The 21,775-nt window shown below is 48.0% G+C and overlaps 1 non-coding gene across 1 annotated transcript; it reads right to left on the bottom strand.

The window, feature by feature from the left end:
- Positions 1-4,552: 4,552 nt before the first annotated feature.
- On the bottom strand, positions 4,553-4,692 carry LOC146868872 (U4 spliceosomal RNA). Its single transcript, XR_014968640.1, has one exon. It is a non-coding gene; the product is annotated as a U4 spliceosomal RNA (small nuclear RNA).
- Positions 4,693-21,775: the final 17,083 nt, after the last annotated feature.

Below are 21,775 nucleotides of genomic sequence, written 5' to 3'. Positions count from 1 at the left end.
ATGGCCTTTTGTTTAAGCATTTAGTCCAGAAAAATGTTTGAAAGCATTTTTTTTTTTTTAAAGTTTGAAATTCAAAGCTTGACTAGGAATTGCTTGCCATTAGTATATGTTGGCTCTAGCACTCGAACTCCTTAGCACTCGAGTTTGAATGGCAAATCTACCTAGTTAAAATAATGCCAAAATAAGGTAATCGCTGCCCAAGGTTTAGGATTGTTTTTTGTTTTACATTTTCTTAACTACTAGCTTTAATGTTGTTGTAAAGTACATGGTCAACTTACAGTTTCAAACTAAAGTTTTCTCAAGTATTTATTTTAAACAGGCGCTAGAGAGCCCGGCAGCAAGATGGCCCCCACTTTGTAAGGTTCTGCGCCTAGATGGCCAATCCGTTTGTTATCTGATCTTTGGGGCAGACATCGCAGCTGTAAATTGCAAGGAGGAGGCTCCTGGAGCCGTGAACCGGCCGATCCTCTGATCACAAATACTAGGATGGGGCGCGGTGCTGGGTAGCCTCATGTGCTTGAACCCAACATTGTAGACCACTGAGGCCCGCAACATAGTGGCAGGCCCAGCACCCCTGAATCAACAGCGGTATACATCGAGTGCAGCTACCTGGATAGTCTAAGCAAGACCCCCTCTCGCAACAGATCCATGCCGTGGGGAGAGAAGCCGGGTCAGGCAATTGAGCGGACCGCAGCGGAGAGAGGGTCTGCTGTGGCTCTGCAGAAATGCGTCACTGCCAGACAGCAGTGTGTTGAGCGGAGGAGAGTGGAGGCCCGGAGAAGGTAGCCCTGCAGACCCGAGAGCCAGCGTATCACCCCAAGACATCAGAGAGGTGGTTCGCAGGAGCTGGCAAGGCCCGCAAGGGAGAGAACAATGGACAGAATGACCCCACAACAACGCCGGGAGCCCACGGTGAGAAACGTAACCTGGACGCCCTTACCTGATAGGAGTTCTCCCTGCAAGCTGGGTGGCGCCGGGGAGGAAAGAAGGCAGCGGAGTTGAGCGGCCGATCCAGCCTAAGGTGAGGAAGAGAACAGAGCTGCACAGCTGGACCTGCAGGCGGTTAGTGTGAAGCTGAGGGTACCCCCCTGGTGTGTCTCTGTGAGGCTCAGCTAAGGGCCGGAGAGTATTAGGCATGCTGCGGCATTCTGCTGCAGGGCCAGAGGTGAAGTACATGGGGGATCCCATACCTACGGAATTTAAGCCCTGTGAAAGGAAGACTCCTGCACATTGTACCGGAGTGCTGAACGATACAGCCTGTGGCCTCACTGAGACTCTGGGGCTGCATGCAAAACTTTGCTATCGACGGTCCTTGGATTGGTGAGCGAGACAGGAGAAGGAGACCTGGAGGTACGGTCACTCAGCAGCATACAAACAGAGTATCAAAGTAACAGCAGACACCAGGAGAGGTGCGTACAAGACCTTACAGTAACTGGGGAGGACGAGGTGTACTGAGGTTACCACGGAGTAACAGAAGAAGAAGCTCAACAAAGAGACAGTCAGAGGTGCCACACCGATGAACCCCTGGACGGCTGTGGTGGATGACAAAGAAGAGCAGGGTCCAAGCACTACAGCCGAATGCTGCGCAACCAACTAGCTTGGTCCTCTGCATTGACCCAGCTCTAAATGAGCAAGGCTCATCGCACTAGATTGTTTTACGACTGAGGGGCACCTAGGTGGCAGCACCACACTGCCTGTGCTCCAGGGTGCTGGGCTGAGGCGATGTGAGCAACGAGCACTGAAGAAGGCACAGCAGAGGTCAGTTGGCACACCGCTTTAATTGGGAGCAAGACTACTGGTCAGAGCACAGTGGGTTATCCGCGGGACTCCCCAACGGGTACATAGAGGAACCCATCCGCCATGGGCAAGACGGACACCAGCAATCTAAGCTGGTATTCGAGCAGTACAAACCCTGTAGAAGTATAGCACCCACGGAAGAGACCCAGCAGGAGATGGACCCGGGGGAGATGCCACCGCAGGAACCAGATATCCGTGAGAGGTTCAAGGACTAAAACAATCCATCACTGCCATTGACCACAAAATCGACTCTCTATCAGACAGGTTCGACACATTGAAAGACAAAGGAGCCAGTCACAAAGAAGGCCTGGAACAGCTTGAACATCCCACCTCCCTAATAGAAAATGATGGAGCAACGACACATGAAAAGCTGCTCAGCATGGAAAAAGTTATAGAGGTGATCTGAAACAAAAAAGAAGACCTTGAAGCCAGGTCCAGGTAGAACAACCTGCGAATAATGGGAATTCCGGAGTCCACCTCCATGACACGGGTAGAAGACTACGTGGAGGAAATGTTGAGATCCCTCTACGGAAACTGTCCGTTGCCTGTCTGCATTGTGGAAAGGGCACATAGAACATTATGTTCAAGACCCCTGCCGGGGACTCCCGGCAAACCGATAATGGCTCACCTGTTGAACTACAGGGACAGGAAAACAATCCTCCGGATGGCGAGAGATCAACACGTCTACCAAGAGGAAACTGTCATTCTACCCCGACTTCACCCTGGTGGTTCAAGCGGCCAAACAAGAGTTTCTACCAGTAAAGAGACTACTACAAAAGTAGGACATGAAGTACTCTCTTTGTTGTACCTCTCAAAACTGCGCATCTTCCATGTGGGCAAAACTTCGTACTTTACTGTTCCCAAGTTGACCATCAAATGTGTGCATGACCTCCGTCCAGCTGGACAGCCCCCGCGTCAGGTGAAAGACTAGGAGGACAAAAGCCACATCAGTGACAATGATCAAAAAGGACTTGCATACTCGCCTCTCCTGGCTGAGAGACTGGCCCTGGGCCCACAGGGTGACACATGGTAGTCCGCAGGAGCGTAACTATTGCTTACTTTTGTACTAATACATTAGTTTGTAGATGTCTGCCACCAACAGTGGGGGTTTGCCCCCGCCAATCTGAAACTGTCCTGCCACCCAGCTATTTAAAGCAAGAGGGAGCCGGTCACCTAGTGGTTCCCCCTCAGGGATGATTCCTCTTTTGTGTGAAATTGTTGGCTAGAAATGGTTGAGTTGGGATGGGGAATGTGATATACTGCTGGTTTGGGCGCCGGTAGTGGAAGCGGAGTGGGTTAAGCTTGGGTACATCCGGTGGATTTATTGTGTCCTTATTGTTCAGCTCCCTGTGCTTTCCTTTCCTTTACCTCCGGCCTCCTCATGTCTTAATGAACCTGGGACTCATCCCAGGGAAGTGAGTGTGAGAATGAAGTTCAGAATTGGGATGTACACAGAGAGAGAATGGCTTGATTAAAAATGCTCACCTGGAATGTCAGGTGCTTGAACGATAGACGTAAGGTGAGACTGGTAACGGCCTATTTGAACCAGCCAGTAGCTGACGTCTGTTTTTTGCAGGAGCTGCACCTGACACAACACACTTGTGCACACCTATAAGCAGGATGGCTGGGAGAAATCAGGGCTCTGGTGTGCCTTGCCCTTCTGAGGTTCAGGCCCATTCCACTAGGGGTGTTTCTGCTTCCTCGGCTGCTTTTCATGGGGTTCCCTTGATGAGATCTGTCGGGCTGGGACTTGGGCTTCTGATTCTACTTTTGTGAAGCATTATAGTCTGAATTGTGCTCTGTCTGACCGGACCAATTTTGGTTGTGGTGTGTTGCGTGCTGTGGGGAATGTTCCCCCACCTGATTCTGTGTGTTTATTAAAGAATTTTTCACTTGCTGCACTCCACTTTTGTGTTTGGTCTGTGTTCTGTGTGTGATTTGCCAAAGGCCTTCCTGTGTGGTTGCTTTGGTATGCCTCATTAGTGATGACTGGGTCGAGGACGAGGGACGTAGAGGTAATGCTGTGATTACTTACCGGTAATCCCCATTACTCTTAGTCCTACTCGTCCTCGACCCAGTTATACTTCCCCCCCGCCCTCCCTGTTCAGGCCTTTGTTGCTTGGTATGTCAGGAAGTGCTTTCTGTTGGCTGTGTACTTATAGCCCCTGGCAGGAGGGTGGGTGGAGCCTAAATGTGTTTCCTGTCAGTGGAATATACCTCATTAGTGATGACTGGGACGAGGACGAGTAGGACTAAGAGTAATGGGGATTACCAGCAAGTAATCATAGCAATAGGGCGTGTTGTGGGAGGAGCAATCCCTCTCTTCGTTCTCAAACTTTCCTTTCAACATTTGGGGCCACGTGTCTCACTTGCTCACTCAGTGCATTTCAACATGGCTCTTTCTCCCCTGCCATGGTCCACTGGTACAGGCCAACGCTGCGTGCGCCAAAGGTCACTACAGTGACAGGGGCTTCAAATTCAGTGAGGTAATGGGGGGTGGGGGGCTTAGGCTGCCAAAGGTGCTGTGAGTTGTGGGATGTTCTGCGGATCCGTGGAGCAAAGGTGGGAATAAAGACTACGAAATATGAAAACTGTTCATTGAAAAAAAAACCCGAGCAGCAAAATTTGTCAGAGAATATCTAAATGGCTATTAGTAATTTAATTGACATATAAAATCTGCATGTAAACTCTGATCGATGCACGATCACATTTGCAACGAAATCGAAACTTCTATTATTTTTACATGATTATTCAGTCTCCTTGGAGACAGTCAAAAATTGCAATGACGACTATATTTCAAGTCTCCACAGCGGGGTATTGGGTAAAGTTTTCAATAAGCAATAATCGCGCCTCGGTTAGACCTCATTGGCTACGATACTGCCACTGCGCAAAGCTAGGTATGTCAGGGGCGTAACACAGGCCCCCGCAGCCCCCGCGGTGCGGGGGGCCCTCACGCTCCAGGGGCCCCCTCACTCTCAGCGAGGGAGACGGCTGCGCCTGCAAGCAAGCCTCTTCAGTCTTCGCCAATAAAATGGTGCTCCTGCGCGCACGGCCTTCCCAAGTCCCCATAAATTAAACTATGCGCGCATGCCACGGTGACGGCCTCTAGGCCTCCAAGTCTTCCCTCTCTTTCTGTCTGCTCCTCACTCAGTTAGTGAAAACCGAGACTTCAAGAAACGGGTATTACCCTCTCTTTCCTCCTTTCGTTTATTTGCTCCCCTGTGAAATGGATCCAAAAAAGAAAAACATTTTTGCTGGAAATGTCTTTTCTTACACAAGTGCAGCCTCGGGGTGGAGAGAAATAAAACATTCCAAATGTGAAAAATAAATAACTAATTAAAGCAAGACAGAGTGGTTGCAAGGTGGCCAGATTGATTTATTTACACCTAAACACATTAGCGCCACTTTACAGTGTTTGCCAGTGAAGGGATACTTTTGTTTTCTCCTCTCTCTTTGAACAACATTGTTTTCCCTGTGTGGGAAAGTGCACCTTGCCTGGAGGTACTGAAATACCTGCTTGATGGGTGAATTAGAAAACAAAGGGGCATATTAGCAACGCTTTGTGATAAATATCGCAAAGCGCGCTTGGCGTCAATTTGTTTACCGCCGGTTATCGCTGGTTTTTATCGCGGAGATAGCACGTTATTAGCAACGCGTATCTCTAAGGCGATAAAAAAAACAACAATAGCGGCGAAATGACTGATCATTGCTGGAAATCCAGTGATGAAATTCCTGCGATTGTGAAATCCTTGGTAATAAGCTAAGGTGGTCTCAGCTTGACAATCCACCTCCCATTGAAAAGATGTCTAAGTCAGGTTTCAATTACGCATTAGGAACCAGCGATAATCGCGGTTAGCCCAAATTTTTTTATCGCAACGCGGGCATTGATAATAGGGGGAAGTTGTGTTTACGACTGTTTCTATTTAGTTTTAGTGAGGAACGCCTACTATGCATGTCATTAGCGATAAATATCGCTGACATGCAAAGCGGCAAAAAAAACGGATGCTATTACCAGTAAACTGTCGCTAACAGCTGTTAGCGACAGCTTGCTAATAGGGCGATAAAAATATCACCGCTTTAGCGGCAAAAAGTGCCGCTAAAGCGGCGATATTGCCCTTGATAATATGCCCCAAAATGTGTACAGCGACTGTGTGTTTACGAATGTGGTCTTTTTATACCATACTGCCTATGTATTGAAAGGATATAAGCAATGGGCACTGAAACAGGTCCTTTCCGGGCCCTGTGGTCATGGCCTTACCTTTTCATGCAAAAGCACTCACTAATTTCAGAATAATGAGTGTAAAAGGAAAAAGGTTGAAATTTTCCGAAGCTCACCCATACGATCAGCTGATAACATGGACCGCGTGTCTACCTTATCCGAAACCGATCCAGAATCCTGTGACCTCGGGGCAGACGCGCCAACATAAGGGGGTGGAGAGCGATCTAATAAATGAAAATCATCTTCAAGATTAGTAAGGACAGGATAAAGTGGCTGGCGGACAGCATATTGACCCGAAACTAATCATGATGATGCAAAGTGGCAAAGGGTGCGGGCACTCAGCAGCAGCTCTCTCTTAGCTTCAGCGGCCCACAGGACGAATCACAATGAGGCAAAGTGGCAAAGGTGCTGGCACTCAGTGGCGGCAGCTCTCTCTTAGCTGCAGCGGCCCACATGGATCCAGTTAAAGGGTTCAGATTCAGTTGGGCTCTCAGCGGCGGCAGCTCTCTCTTAGCTGCAGCGGCCCACACGGATCCAGTGAAAGGTTCAAGGGTTCAGATTCAGTTGGGCTCTCAGCGGCGGCAGCTCTCTCTTAGCTGCAGCGGCCCGCACAGGTTCAGCGAAAGTTTCAAAGGTGCCCAGTCCCCGGTCCTCACAGTAGAACTAGAAGTTCCGGATTACTCGACAGAGGCCACACCTGCAAGCAGAATTCCTCGCGCAGGAATTCCGACGGCGGACGGGGTGAAGTCTAATGTCCCTGAGACTTCGGCAGAAGGCGCTCTCAATTCAGAGTGCAAAAATCAAAGCAATTAAGGTGAGTTATATAACTATCTCATGGTGGGCAGGAGAGCTTTTATTCTGGTGCCCCTAATGGATAGAACTAAAAACCAAGATAAGTGATGAGGGGTATGGACGTTCCCTTATTTATTGGTCAACGTGTTACTGCCTTCCTTGTCTACAAAAGTTTGTGGCATCCATCTGGACCAAGATCAAAAGTCACTCTGCTTAATAAATGAAAAGAAAAGACCACACTTTCACGGTATTGGTCAGTTTCGCGGCATCATCCTTTGTTGTGATCCACCAAAATCTGAAAGAATAAAACGCAACAGTGATAAACAGTCTACATCCCAATAAAAACTGTATTCATCCCAGTGACAACTATGTGCCCACCACCAACACTGCAAACCTAGTGTAAAGTGGATCGTGGTACCATGGAACAATTGTTAAAAGTTCTTACCTACTATAATGTATTAAATCTACTCGACCTTCAAAGGTCCTTTCAGAGTGAATGAATCGACATGCACACATCCCCAGTAAGTCTGTTCATGTTGCTTCATAAATAAAGTTTAACAATATTGAATCTTGAAAAAGCCATAGGACACAAGCAAGACAGGAAAACACAATAACAACGTGTACGAAAGGTAGAAAAGGCAAATCTAACCGAAACGGCACTCAAGCGCATGTGTACAGTCTGAAAGCCAAAAATGCCTACCGCCAACGGAGTCTCAAACCCTATATCATCAACAAGGGGGTAACTCCTAAGAGACGGGTCTAGTAGGCTCCGGCGATTTTCAAAGTGACTGCAACTAAAACGGGGTTTTTACTAAGGACGTCTTACCTACAGAGTCTAAGACAACCATGTCACATGAAAGGCCAGCGGGAGGATCAGTCGAAACGGTATGTGTGTATTACAAACAGCGCCCTGGAAGCAGTGGCGGTGCATCCATTGGGGCGTAGCCTCAGTAAGCCACATGGATGCACCGTCACTCAAGCGCAATGTGACCCGCTGCCCGCCATCATTATCTCGCCTGAGAATATTATTATAAATATACGCGTGTCCCGGTACCTAGTAGTACCGGGACACGCCCGCGGCCAGACTGAAAAAAATGCGCTGCTGAAGCCAGGGGGTGGGGCAGCAGGGGCTGGGCTGCAGCAGCTGAGCCTGAGTGACAGTCCAGACTCAGCTGCCTGCAGCAGTAGGGACAGTGCGCGCATGTGCATTTTCGGGCTAGGACCAGCCCGTACATGCACACAACAATCTTTCTTTCATTAAGAGGAGTCAGGGACCCAAGGGGGTGCTGCTTCATACAGCAGCGCCAGGGCAGCAGCCCCTGGGTCTCATTATGGGCAAAGAGTAACTGTGCCCCCCTAGCCAATCCTGGCGCTGCATGCAGCGCCAGGATTGGCTTGACCACCGCGCAGAAATGAGGCGATCCTTTTATTGGGGTGGTGGCACTGCCGCAGCCGCACTTGTGTATGGCCAATCACTGTGTGACTTCATGTGAAGCCATGCAGTGATTGGCCATTTTCGGGTGGTGACATCACGTCCAGGCTGAGGCACGCAGCGCAGCAGCAGGCCAACTCGACGTGGATGACTCCCTCATGTGTTTGCCACCACTGAGTAGTGAGTCAGTGTCGTGATTAAAGAGCCTGCCTCGGAATCGGATGCCCAGCTCATGTAACAGGTGCCAGGTAATCTTATTGTTGCTGGCCTGTGAGTGTTTTTGCTTTAACTCAACTGACTCCCGAGTCTGACCGAGTCCCGCAATCTTTTTATAAAGTTTAAGTCCATGTTGTTGTTCCCCATGATCCCACCCCCAGTCTGCCCCAAGTTAAGCCGGTCAGTGGTCGGGTCTTCTAATCTTTACCAGGCAGCTACCAGGGGGGAGTTGAGCCAGGCCCTCCAGGCTCCAATGTGATGTCACGAGGTCTGACCGGCGACCGCGCTAGCACCAGGCAGCTGCAGAATCTGAATGGAATGAGTCCCCCCCCCCCCTATATCTCATAATCTCATAATCAACAAACGCCACTTCCTCTATGCCCATACCCATGCAAGGTGGCAGGAACAGCTCTGAGACCAACGCAAGTAGGGTGGCCAGATTATGAGAAGCAAAAAAGTAGTGTAGAGAACAACGAGAGAGCTAGGGAAAAGGAGAGGTATGTCAGTATCCCCTGAATGTAAATAAGTTTTATCAATGGTGGACGAACCCAATGCTGTGTGGTACGATCACTGTGAGACAGTGTTTGGGAACCCACTAGGTAGGTTAAAAGACCCCTCACACACCAACCTGGTTGGTGTCATGCTTCATCATCGGGGTCCCAACCGGGTGGCCGAATGCCCCCCGGTTGTGCTACGACGCCTGGCTACAGCGGAGCTGGTGTGGTGCTAGAGTGTGATGTAGTGATTGTTAAAAAATATCTCTGAGAGTCCTTGCCATTAGGAAATTTATTACTGGCGGCTCAGGATATAAATAAAAACAGGGTATGTGATGTAACTACGAGAGAAATTATCTACTAGTTGTCGGTGTTGTAGGTCTACATGTTTCAGCTCTCGTGGGGAAATATGGAGCTTTCGTCAGGACCAGTGAGGTAAGTGAGTGGCAAAGTGCGACACACCTCACTCGAGGTCTCACGGTTCTTCCTCACACCAGATCGATGCCTGCAAACTCACCAGGCACCATATGTGTATAATCCACTATCTGTTCTTCACTGTAGTAGTGCCGTGTTATCTACCACTTGGCACACATAGTTCACAGAGCGCTTTGCGTTTACCTAGCATCTCTAATTGACTTGCCTCCGATTTTCATACGCTCAGCAGCATGATAAACCTCCATAGTTCGTGTGTCATCACAGGTACGATCCTTGAAGATAGGTTTGCTTCACCACAGCACTTAAGATTGCATTTTATAGTTGCTATAATCCACGGCACCAAAGTGGCAGTCTCATATGTGTTCTTGTGCTGTCTTGTTTCCTTCCACAGGTTTTGCGCTGCAGTGTCCGCAATTGTGCCGACACTGGGTCCACACACCTTAGCGAGTGTGTAGGTAAACAACCTTTTTATTTTTTCACTTATCACGTGGCACTTCGCACTTTGCCACTCACTTACCTCACTGGTCCTGACGAAAGCTCCATATTTCCCCACGAGAGCTGAAACATGTAGACCTACAACACCGACAACTAGTAGATAATAATTTCTCTCATAGTTGCATCACATACCCTGTTTTTATTTATATCCTGAGCCGCCAGTAATAAATTTCCTAATGGCAAGGACTCTCAGAGATATTTTTTAACAATCACTACATCACACTCTTGCACCACACCAGCTCCGCTGTAGCCAGGCGTCGTAGCACAACCGGGGGGCATTCGGCCACCCGGTTGGGACCCCGATGATGAAGCATGACACCAACCAGGTTGGTGTGTGAGGGGTCTTTTAACCTACCTAGTGGGTTCCCAAACACTGTCTCACAGTGATCGTACCACACAGCATTGGGTTCGTCCACCATTGATAAAACTTAAGCAAAAAAGTAGGACATGGCTGGCACTGTGCTGATCCTATGTTTGTTGAAAATGTTCTTTCCCTACGTAGAAGATGCAACGAAGTGTGATTGGAGAAACCCTGGGCGCAGAGCACGAGTTGAAAGATTGCTATACTCTGTCACAATTATTGATGAATCGCACTAACGCCACTGGCATTATGGGGGCTTCTTGGTGCTTGGGCACTGCTCTACACTTCTGGGTAATTTGAACTAACTAGGAGTATTTAACCCTGTTATTGTCTCATTCGCAGCTGCTCCCAGCCTCGCTCGGATTTAACGCTGTAGGACAGCCAAGGAAGGTGCTCGCGGGCTCTTTGTGGGTTCATTTTAATGACCTCTTCCAGGCAGGGATTATGAGGCACAAACGGGGCATCCATGTAAAACACACGTGGGCCTGGAGAGATGAGCCATGTCAGTGCCCATCTCTGGCGCACGGTAGCTCAGTGGCATCATGCACCTGTGGCAGAGTATGAGATTATAGGTGGACTACAAATAGACTCTCAATGAGAAACACACGAGGGCCTGGAGAGATGAGCCATGGCATTGCCAAGCTTGGACATCACATTGGAGGGCCTTGTCTGCCTCCGGGGTTCCATTCAGATTCCTGTGGATTCTGCAGCTGGTGCTAGCGCGGACCTCGTGACATCACATTGGAGGGCCTTGTCTGTCTCAGGCTGTGAATGGAACCCCTGTGACAGGCCGGGCCCTCCAATGTGATGTCACGAGATCGGAGGTCTGCGCTAAGTGCAGAGGGGAGACCGCCGCCGCAGCAGAGACAAGCAGAAGGGAAGAATGTTGGGTTTGATAGGGGTCGTCTTTTTGAGCTTTTCGCAGGATAATTTTTGTGACTAAATAGGTTTTTGCTTTTGTCAAGACATTGAATTAAAACCGTGTCTCGCCTGCCCCCCCCTTACAATGCAACACCTGTCATCGCCCATAAATAAACTGGTGATGTATGATGGCACGTTGAAAAGTCTCTATTGGTATAAAAGGCTGCCAGGCTGGTAACCAGGCAGCCGCAGCACTGCACTCGTGAGCACTGGACAGAAAGGACCATTGCTGGCGGCTGGAGCTGAGGCTCACGAGAGGCGGAAGCAGCAGGGGCCTATCAGGCTCCAAAAAAGAAGTGGGTGGGGATGGGTCTAAAACCGGGACACAGTGAGTATATAAACCAAACTGAACTGAAAACCGAACTTGAAACCAAACTGAAACCAAACTTGAAATTGACTTGAAACTGGCTTGAAACTCAATTTTCCTTGCCTTCTCTTCCTTCACTTCCGATCAACTTCCGTTCCCTTCGCTTCCATCCCTCTTCCTTTTCTTCCCTGATCTTCTCCCCTACCCTTCCCTTCTCACCTCTCCCTCCTCATCTTCCATCCCTTCTCGCCTCCCTGCTCTCTCTCCCATCCCCTTCTCTCTCCTCTCCCTTCTTCCCCTCCCTCCTCCCTTCTCCCTTTTTCCCCTGAGTGTGCGTCTGGCTGCCACGTTTTATATGGTCTGGAGTCTTCTAGTCAGTTGTTGGTGGTGCTGACAAAGAGTGCATTGCCGTAGTCCAACCTGTTGGAGATGTGGGCCTGGGTGAAGTTCTGCATTTGTTGATCATCACCACTTAAAGATTTTTCTTAGGATCTTAAGGGTGTCGAAACAGAAGGATGTGACTGAGTTGACTTGGCAGGTTATTCCAATTTGGCTGTCCAGCACTTTTACTAGGTTCTTGGCTGGTTGGGCAAAGTGTGGGTCCGAGATCTGCTGACCACCACGTCGAGTTCCATATTGTGGTGCCCTTGCTGGAGAGTATCGCTTAAGTTTTGTCTGTGTTGAGTTTCAGACACTTGGCCTTCATCTAGCTGGTGACATCAGACATGCAGACAGTGAGGGTGCTCCGGATGCTGGATGTTTTGTCAGAGAGGGAAAGTATGAGCTAAGTTTCATTGGCATAGGAGATGATGTTGCTTCTTTGGATCTGGGTGATGTTAGCGAGAGATGCCATGTGGCGTTGAACAGTGTGGGGCTGAGGGAAGCAAAGCGCTTTAGCAAGCGGCCTTCTAATGAGAGACAATAAAAATGTTATGATAATGCTGATGGTTAATGTTCTTACTAGAGAGAGATCAGAGTTTTGTCGAGTGGATGTTTTGACTCATGGAAAGGTAGCGCAGAAGGTTAATGTGCCTGCTGCAAAAACATGTACCTGATGCAGATCACAAAATGCACATGATGTAAATAGGTCAGTGAGTCACTGCTTTTGTCAGAGAGATCCTTTTTGTTACTTGCAGTTTGTAAGTTAAAATCCTAACATACAACAGTGAGCTATTAACTGTCATCTAAGAGCTGCATGCAAACTGCAAGGAATAAATTGGAGCGTTATGTTTTTTTCCCCCAGTCTCAGATTACCCTAGTGTTTCAAAAATAAATTGTTATATTTTTATTTTCAGCACCTGGTAAAGCCTGACAACCTGAAACATTACCAAATTTTGGGGCAATTTTTTGGCTAAGAACAAGAGGCCCCAACCTCCTTTGCTGCTCTTTCACCCCGGCTACGACCCAGCAAACACCAGTGTTAAAGGTAAGGAAACTGATGCTATATTTTTTTTTATATTGGAGTTCGGGCTATGTATGTGGTCACTCTACATGGTGGTTGGGGTGGGTGCACATTCTGAACATTGTACCCTCAGTGGATGGAATTTACTAATAGCCTTAGCCCTGTGCTTTGGGCAATAACGGTTCTTAAAGGCACTATCTATCCCTTGCCTTGTTCAAGGCCCTCAAGCAGTGTCTGTTTCAGTGCCTTCAGCAACCGCTATGGCACACAGAGGCAGCAGCCAGTAAGGCTGTATTTTTAGCAGTCCTGTTGTGCAAAGGGGAACTGTTGGAGATTTATTGCAGTACTGCACAAGATATCTGTATTTATACTGAAATATGAAATTATTGCACCGCACCGTATACGTTGTACTTTGATTATTGACAGGTTTCTTTAATATATATTGGTTATGCCAGCATCGGCATCATGAATACAGTACAAGAGCTGATTACAAGGTCATTCCAGGCACGGCCACTTGAAGAGAAACTACATTTAAAGCAATTAGGACCTCATTAGCCTGACATAAACCTACAGAAAACTTCCCAGGACAGAGGAAAAATGTCCAAACGCACATTCTCAAACGCCTGGTACATAAAAGCTGACTGGCTTACAGGGTGCCCTTTAAGAAATTCTCTGTTCTGCTTCCCCTACTTGCTGTTTGGTGGTGAGTTTTCTTGGACAAATCAAGGAATAACAGACTTGAAGCATTTGTTGGAAAAAATAAAGAAGCATTCACGCACAAGAAAGCATATGGAAAACCTGACGAGACTGGGAATGTTGGGGGAAGACGCACCGATTGAGCAGCAGATAAAAGATGCGTACAGCAAAACAATACAGAAACACAATGAAGCCGTTGATGGGAACAGACAGATTCTATCCAAAATAATTGATTGCATTCGTTTCTGTGGTGCTTTCGAACTGGCATTGCGAGGCCATGATGAATCGGAAAGTTCCTCAAAACCTGGGATCTTCAGAGGCATAGTGGATTTAATGGCAAGCATAGACAAGGAATTGGAAACCCATTTAGCAAGTGCTACAGTCTTTAAGGCACCTCCAAAACAATACAAAATGAACTTCTTGAGTGTATGCTCGAAATTATGAGAAGCCATGTTGTGCAAGAGTTGCAGAACACGGACTTTGTGGCTATTCAGGCTGATGACACCACTGATGTGGCCACTAAAACACAGTCCGTATTAGTGTTTCGGTACATTGACAATGACAGAGAAGTTGTGGAGAGGTTCTATGGTTTCACACATTTAAGAGAGACTAGTGCAGAAACCATTACTGCAGCTATACGGTGTCAACTGAACTTAATTTTTCCAGAGCTGCCTCAAAAACAAAAACTTATCGCACAAAGCTATGATGGTGCGTCCGTAATGAGTGGAAGCCTTAGTGGAGTACAGAAAAGAATTTGAGATGTGTACCCTAATGCTCATTATGTGCATTGTTACGCCCACCAACTTAATCTTATAATGCAACAGGCAGTATCAAAGATCACAGCGACACAAATTTTCTTTCAGGATGTAGGAGGCATGGCAGCATTCTTCTCACGTTCCCCAAAAGAACGGAAGCACTTCATGAGATTGTGGACAAAAGCGTTCCAAGGGGATCCTCAACTCGTTGGAACGTTCACATCCGTACAGTCAACCTAATCTATGAACATAGGGAGGACCTTGAGAAATGTTTTGCCGCCATAGAAGCCAATAATGAGTTTGATTACAAAAGTCAGACTGAAGCCCGTGGCTTTGCTAGAACACTACAAGACAGTTTCAGTTCTTACTGTTTTTATTTCATGATATAATGGTTGCTGTCGACCAGTTATACCATCAGTTACAAGCACGAGAGATAGATACTGTCAAAGTGCAAGTATGTACCGCTATGTTTGTACAAAGCATAAGCAAAGTGAGAGATGGGGTTGACAATTTAGACAGCAAACTGCCAGAGCTTTCTACTTTTTCAAACCGCAGGAAAATCAGCACCACTCTGGTCTGAATTGCAAAGGAGATATATGACACTGTAATTGTGCAGGCACAAGAACGTTTTTCTTTCACTAAACATTTGGTGAGTGCCGCATTATTGCAAACTGAAGAGTTTGCAAAATATGAGGAGTCCTTCCCGGAGCGTGCTCTGAATGAGGCTGTGGAAGCTTATCCAATGCTCAAAAAAGAGCAGCTGAGAACTGAGTTGACTGTACTGTACGCAATGCCTGTGTACCAGAAGGCCACAAGTGCCTTTACTTTGCTGGCTTTAATACATAAACTTCATATGGAAAAGTCACTTACAGAGACAGTGGCTTTACTCAAAATTGTCATAACCACTCCTATGACAACATCCGAGTCTGAACGATGTTTTTGAGCCTTAAAGAGGATTAAGACATTCCTCAGGAACACCATGCTTGAGGAAAGACTCAATGCTTTGGCAATGCTGTCTGTAGAGAGCAAGCTAGTTCAGAAAATCCCGGACTTTAACATTAAAGTTATTGACAAGTTTGCTGCTCTTAAAGAGAGACGTGCTGATTTCATTTACAAAAAGTAAACCATGTTGACTGCTGCTACTTTGCGACCAGTTTAGTTCTGTGTTAAATAAACATCTGTGAGTGAGGTACTCAGAAATGCATTGTATCTCGAAGTCTGTTATGAAGCTCTGTGGTTATACTGAATAAGCAGCTACCTATGTTATATGACATCTCTTTATTAATGTTATAACTGCACTTTCACAATTGCTTTATTAACCTTCCTGCTTTCTCAAATTTGCTTGAAAATGCACCATTTTTCTTCTCTTTTTTTCAAAATTTTCGCGGGGTAGAACCCCCCCCCCCCGAACCCACCTTATGGTGTTTCGGGCTCGCTACGCTCGCTCGCAACGGTGCAGTATACCAATCATTTTACGGCCCACCACTTTCAAATGTCACCAGCCGCCCCTGCCTGGAAGTACCGTCCTTTTATGGACAGTGAACTGGAAGCAAATGCTCCACGTACGGGAAATGTAGTGCTCACACGCCTACTCACTATATTCCGAAGTGTCAGAGTAGGTTTAGGATTACTCACTTGTAAGATCCTATGTTTGGCCATGACCTGCAGGAGGGAATTTAGTGGATCAGTTTCTGAGAGCAGAATGTCACCTGCAAACAGTATCTGTTTTATATGTTGGGTTCCAAGTTTAATGCCTTTAATTAGAGATTTAGATCTAATTTGCTGTGCTAGGGGTTCAAGGGTCAGAGCAAAAAGGAGAGGTGACCGGGGGCAGTTCCGACTAGTACCTCTTGCAATGAACACCCTTCGAGAGTATTGGTCATTGACACTGATTCGAGCTCCTGGATTATGGTATCTGGAGAACAGCCAATTTCTGAAGTCCTCGTCTATCCCTATTGCCTGCAGGGTATCAGTCATAAAATGCAAGTCAACCCTGTTGAACACTTAGGACCTAATTACAACTTTTGGGGCATGGGAGCGGGCCACCACGCCAGCGCCCGCTCCCACCCTACAAAAGCCATACTAACACCGCCCTCCTGTAGGAAGCTGGCTCTGTATATGCTATACCAAAGTAAGGTATAGTGTGCCCAGAGTCCAGGGGTTCCCCAAAGGTAGGCCGAGGTAAAAGTAGATAATACCTTACTCTATATTTGTGGTAGTGTGGGCGAGCAGTAAGGCTTTATCAGAGGGTAGTGTTAAGCATTTAATGTACACACTCAGACAAGAAATGATGTCACACACTCAAAAACAGAACTCTGACCACTTGTTTTGTATAAAAATATTTCTTTGTGGTATTTTATTTTTAAAACCAATCCAGACTTGGTGCAGGTAACTAAAGTCATGCTTTCTCATAATACGGTCGAATGAAATTACAGGTCGGTCAAATGTTCAGAAACTGTTGAAATTACTTTTTAGTTACTTCCCTATTACTTTGTGATTTCTTTTTAGATTACTTTTCAGATTACTTTTTCTATTCATTGTGATATGCCTAGATATCACACTGGGAAATTTCCTAAAGAAAAGGTAAGTAAGTCCGTTTTTGTAAGCAAACCGTTTCTTAAGTTCTCCTACAATTTCCAACTCCACACTTAGAGCTTTTTTCACAGAAAAGCAGTGAATGCCATCCTATTGGAGGAAAGGAAGTTATCGGTTTAAAGGTAAGTCCTGGTTGTGGGAGTTGGGTTGCTGTGGTTGGAACCAGGGTTCCCCAGGGTCAAGGATGCACGCAAAAAGCACCCTCACCGGCACTAGGGCGGCCGGGTGAAGAGTGCAGAGGCCCAGTGTTATCTTATGAGAGATGGGGGTCTCCGGTTGGTGGCTGCTCACGGGCACGCCACTTGGATGTGGGAGCAGAGCTCCTAGGGTTTAGCTCAGGACGAATGGGGATTCAAGATAGCATACAAAGTGCATGCACAGCGGCACTGGGGCGGCCGGGTGAAGGGTGTTGATTTGGCATCAGGCGCCCTGTTATCAATGGGAGTTGCTGGTTTTAGGTTTTGGCCCCTGGCTCGGTCCAGGAAGTCTTCCGAGAGGAACCAACAGCCGGGCAGGTAAGTTGGAAGGCTTGGGACGTATGTGCACCTCGAGTTCTTCTCTTCAGGGCTCAGGGTGGTTGGATACAGGGGTGCCTTTTGAGGTCGGATGTCACCTTACCGGGCCACTAGCGGTTGGGGGTTCTTTGAGCAGAGGCTGCAGGTTACGTCAGGGAGTCCTGGAGGGGCCACCCCATGGTGGATTAGGACTCTGGAGCACTGCGGGATCTCACTGGGACCTATGGGCCACTCTGACTTGGGCCGCAGGCGTCTGGTGCAGTGGTGGTTCCAGGCGTCGTGTTTCTTTGTCCTTAGCGGGTTCAGAGTCTGTCTTGGGAGTTTCTTTTAGTAAGAGCTGCTGTTCATAGGAGATCCAGTCTTTGTTGAAAGCAATAATAATAATAATAATGATCCACTTTTGTAAAGCGCAAACAATCACCCGTAAGGGTCTCTAGGCGCTTGGGGCCGTCGGGAAGATTAAGCAAGCTGTTGCCCAGAGTCACATGGTGCTGGGCTAATCTGCCGCCGGGGATCGAACCGTGATCCCCAGATTCTGGAGTCAGTCTCCCTGGCCGCGACGCCACACCTCTTCTGCAGTCAGTTCTTCCAGGGGTTTTGGAGGTCGCTGGCGGCAGGAAAAGGTGATTTTTGGCACAAGATTTCTGGAAACTGTAGATGGGCTGGTAGGGCTGGGGCTAAGTCAGTTCTTCTTTGCAGTCTCCTCTGCTGGGCATCTTCTTTCGTCCTTCTTCTTCATAGGTTGGGGGAATCTGCCTTCTGGGTTCAGGGCTGCCCCCTCAATACTGTATTTAGGGGGTGTTAGGGGTCTCGAGGTACGTAACCAATGGCTACTGACCTTAGGGTGACCATACCCTTGGTCTGCACACCCCGCATGGGGGATTGGACACAAGCCCTAACACTGATTGGAGAGTGCCTGATTGAAGAGTGGGCGTCACCAGCCCCCCCCCCCCACCAAAGAGGTAGGGTTGCAGAAGTGGGCACACCTCCTGACCTGTTCTAATTTTTCTGAGACAGGAAGGGGGCCTATTCCTGATAGCAGGAGAGGCTGGGGGTCGCGTTACAAAAGCAGCAAGGCCTTTGGAGCTCCCCTGCCACTGATGGCTTTTCCTGACCTGGGGGAGGTGTGACCACCTCTGCCCAGGAAGCGAAGGTTCCCACTCCCTGGGGTCCAGGAACTTGTCTCATGATCGCAGGCTGGTGTTTACCAGTCAAGAAACCCACCAGAGGATGCTCGTATTTCAGGGGCATCTCTAAGATGCCTTCTGAGTGCATGGTATAATAAATCCCACACTGGCATCAGTGTGAGTTTGTTATGCTGAGATGTTTGTTACCAAACTTCCCAGAATTCAGTAAAGCCATTATGGTGCTGTGGAGTTCGGAAGACAAACTCCTGACCATATCCACATTATGGCTTTACTGCACTTACAATGTCTAAGAATGGACTTAGACACTGTAGGGGTACAATGCTCCTGCAACTATACCCTCACCAGTGGTACAGTGCACCCAGCTAGAAAGGTGTCTTACCTATACCAAAGTCAGTGGGTTGAAGGCATGGCACACAGGTATGTGTGCCATGTCGACTCTTCACTTTCTCTGCACCAAAACACGCAGCCTGCAATGGGAGAGAGTGAGAGTGAGTGTTAAGCTGCAGGACCTCTTCGAGTGGCACAATAAGTGCTGCAGCCCTTAGAGGCTTTCCCTGGTCAAAGTGCCCTTGGCACCCATAGTAACATTTACAAGGGACTTGCATGTGGCCAGAGAGGTGCCAATTGGGGGTATAAATGTACAGTTTTGGGAAAGAACACAGGCCCTGGGAACCTGATTGGCAGGGACCCAGGGCACATCAAATCAAAGTGCATCATAAATCTGGCAAAAGTGGGGGGTTGCTGCAACAGAAACCCACTTTCCTACACAAGTACCCCCCCCAAAGGCCACGAGACTCAGCCAAACATGGGAGAGTCTTCCTAATTTTTCAGGCAAGGAAGAGTAGAGGAAGTGGTTTGACAGTTGCAGGACCTACTCTGCCTTGCATCCTTCTGTCCAGGTCAGTCCCTCTGGGGAGCTGGCCTACCTCGACAGTTTCAGGACATAATTCCCAATGCTCCTTTCCTAGCTCTTTAGTGTATTTACTCCATCTTTTTAGTTTGGGTTCAGAGGTGCCTTCCACTGCAAATTCTAACTTAGCCAGGGCAAGTCCCAGCTTACCCACAGAGGTCACCCACAGCTTGAGTAACCCCACCATGACCAATAGGATCAGGGGTCCTAACTTGCAGTTTGGCAGGGGGCTAGGCCACCATGCCAAGGACAGTGCTGCCATGAAGGCCACCACCCAGCAGAGGCCACTGACAGCTGTTAGTGCCCAGAACCACACCATTAGCTCTTCACTGGTAGGTGAAGTGGCTTTCTTACAGGCTTCTTTGGGTTCCGGTGGCCTGTCTGCTGTTTTAGAGTAGGGGGTCACTAGACTTAGTACTGAACACTCTTCTTCCACCCTCTGTTCTGCTAGAAGCCACCAACTCAGGCTGGACAGTTGCCTGACTAGTCAGGCCTTTTTGTGGGCTAGGGAGGACTTCACCAGTGCCAATTTTGGAGTTTTCCCTTACTGGATAGAATCTCCCTGGTCCACTGGAACTGTGGCTAACAGCTGTCCACCTTTCCTACACTGTCTCTTCTTTTTCTTTTGGGGCTTAGCTGCACCAACGGCAGGTTGAGCCCCCCCAGGTTTCTTGGATGAGGTCTGGCACTGGACCAGTACCTCTCCTTAACTCAGACCAACCTCTGACTACCACCTTTCTCCAGCTAAGGGACCCGGCTATTTCTAGGAGCACTACAGCCACAGGCCTAACAGTGGCACCCCCTGGGACAGTCCTTACACTCTTTGTTTCCCCTGGGACATACTAGTTTGAGAAAACCAACCTGTTATGCACCACAGTGTGACAGGCACAGGTATCTCTGATGAGAACAGTGGTTGGGATTCCATTCACCAGTAGGTGGTGGAAGTGTCCACTCCCCTCTGGAATCTCCAACTCAGATGTTGGGCCCATTTTCCAGTTGAAGGCTAGGAGGACTTCCTTATCTGAGGAACAACCCTCAAATGCTACACTGGCACCCCCTGGAGCTTTACATGTTTAATCTTTTTTGGGTGCCCGCACCTTTTTTAGGTCTCGCTGGCTATCGCGTAAGCGATCGCTCAGCGAGACTCTAGTAAAGGGGCTCCCAAAAGTGCCCCCAAAAGCGGATTGCATGGCGAGCACGCGCACAATCACGTGCATCGTGCCGCCATGCAATCCGTTTGGCATCCTACTCTAAAGGGTCCGCTCCCCCGCCTGGAATGCGCTCCCCAGCCCCCGCCAAGCGCGTGGGCTGTTTTTTCTTGTTTTTTTTTTTTGCGGCACATTCTTTCTTTGAATAAAATAAAATGAACCATCGCACGCGCATGCTAAATTCAGCCACACTGGCTTTGCCAATACTCGTTTGATGTAGTGTTTTTCCAATAATACCAGGAACACACATAGCCCTCTCACATCCCGTATAGACAGCAGCGCTGCTTGGCTGAAAGCAGACCAAGCGTTTGGTGGTCGCAGTGTCACCAGAGCGCTGCATCCTGGCCTATGCAGGGGTCCAGCAGGAGATTGTGCGGCGGGGCGGCAAACCTGCCCAGCAGATTATATTCGAGAGCCCAACACAGAGAGTGTCGATTGTACTCTGTTTGCACACCGTCGTTCCCTGCTGAATAAAGCGAAATGTAGGTGTTTGTATTAAAGCCAAATCAACACAATTTGAAATAATTATATAAAGGGCGTGTACACAGCGCTTCAGTGGAGGTGGGCAGTCGACCGAAAGCTTGAGATGCCTGGCTCTGGCTCGGCTCGACCTGCGATCCCAAAAGAGGCGATCTCTCATATGGCTTCTGCCATATACCTCGTGCCACAAGAATTAAAGATAAAGCAGTTACCTTTTATGTAAACATGACAGAGAAGGGATGCCCCCATCCAACGGCTGAGCTGCACAACGTGAAACAAGAAAACATGCAATCAATCCTGGCTGCCTTGCTGGCAAATGGTGTGATACTAAGCGGCACATAATGTATTTCTCCGTGCCTCCTGTTTTTTTCTTTATTGCCAGGTATGAGAGAAATTCCAAGTACGCTGTTCAAGATGTGCCCTGTACAAATAACCCTCTCTCGTGTTTGATATATTAGCCAATACCGTTGCTCCATCTATAATATGACTCTAGGTCACTTTTATGATACATTTCGACAACTGACTTTCTCGATCTACTAATGGCATGTATGTCAGGGCTGGGGTACAGAAATCGTACTAAGTTTTTGTTTAAAAACG

Source organism: Triturus cristatus, chromosome 1_2 (assembly GCF_964204655.1).
Source record: "Triturus cristatus chromosome 1_2, aTriCri1.1, whole genome shotgun sequence".
Classification (NCBI taxonomy): domain Eukaryota; kingdom Metazoa; phylum Chordata; class Amphibia; order Caudata; family Salamandridae; genus Triturus; species Triturus cristatus.
This window is presented reverse-complemented; position numbering and strand designations above follow the sequence as displayed.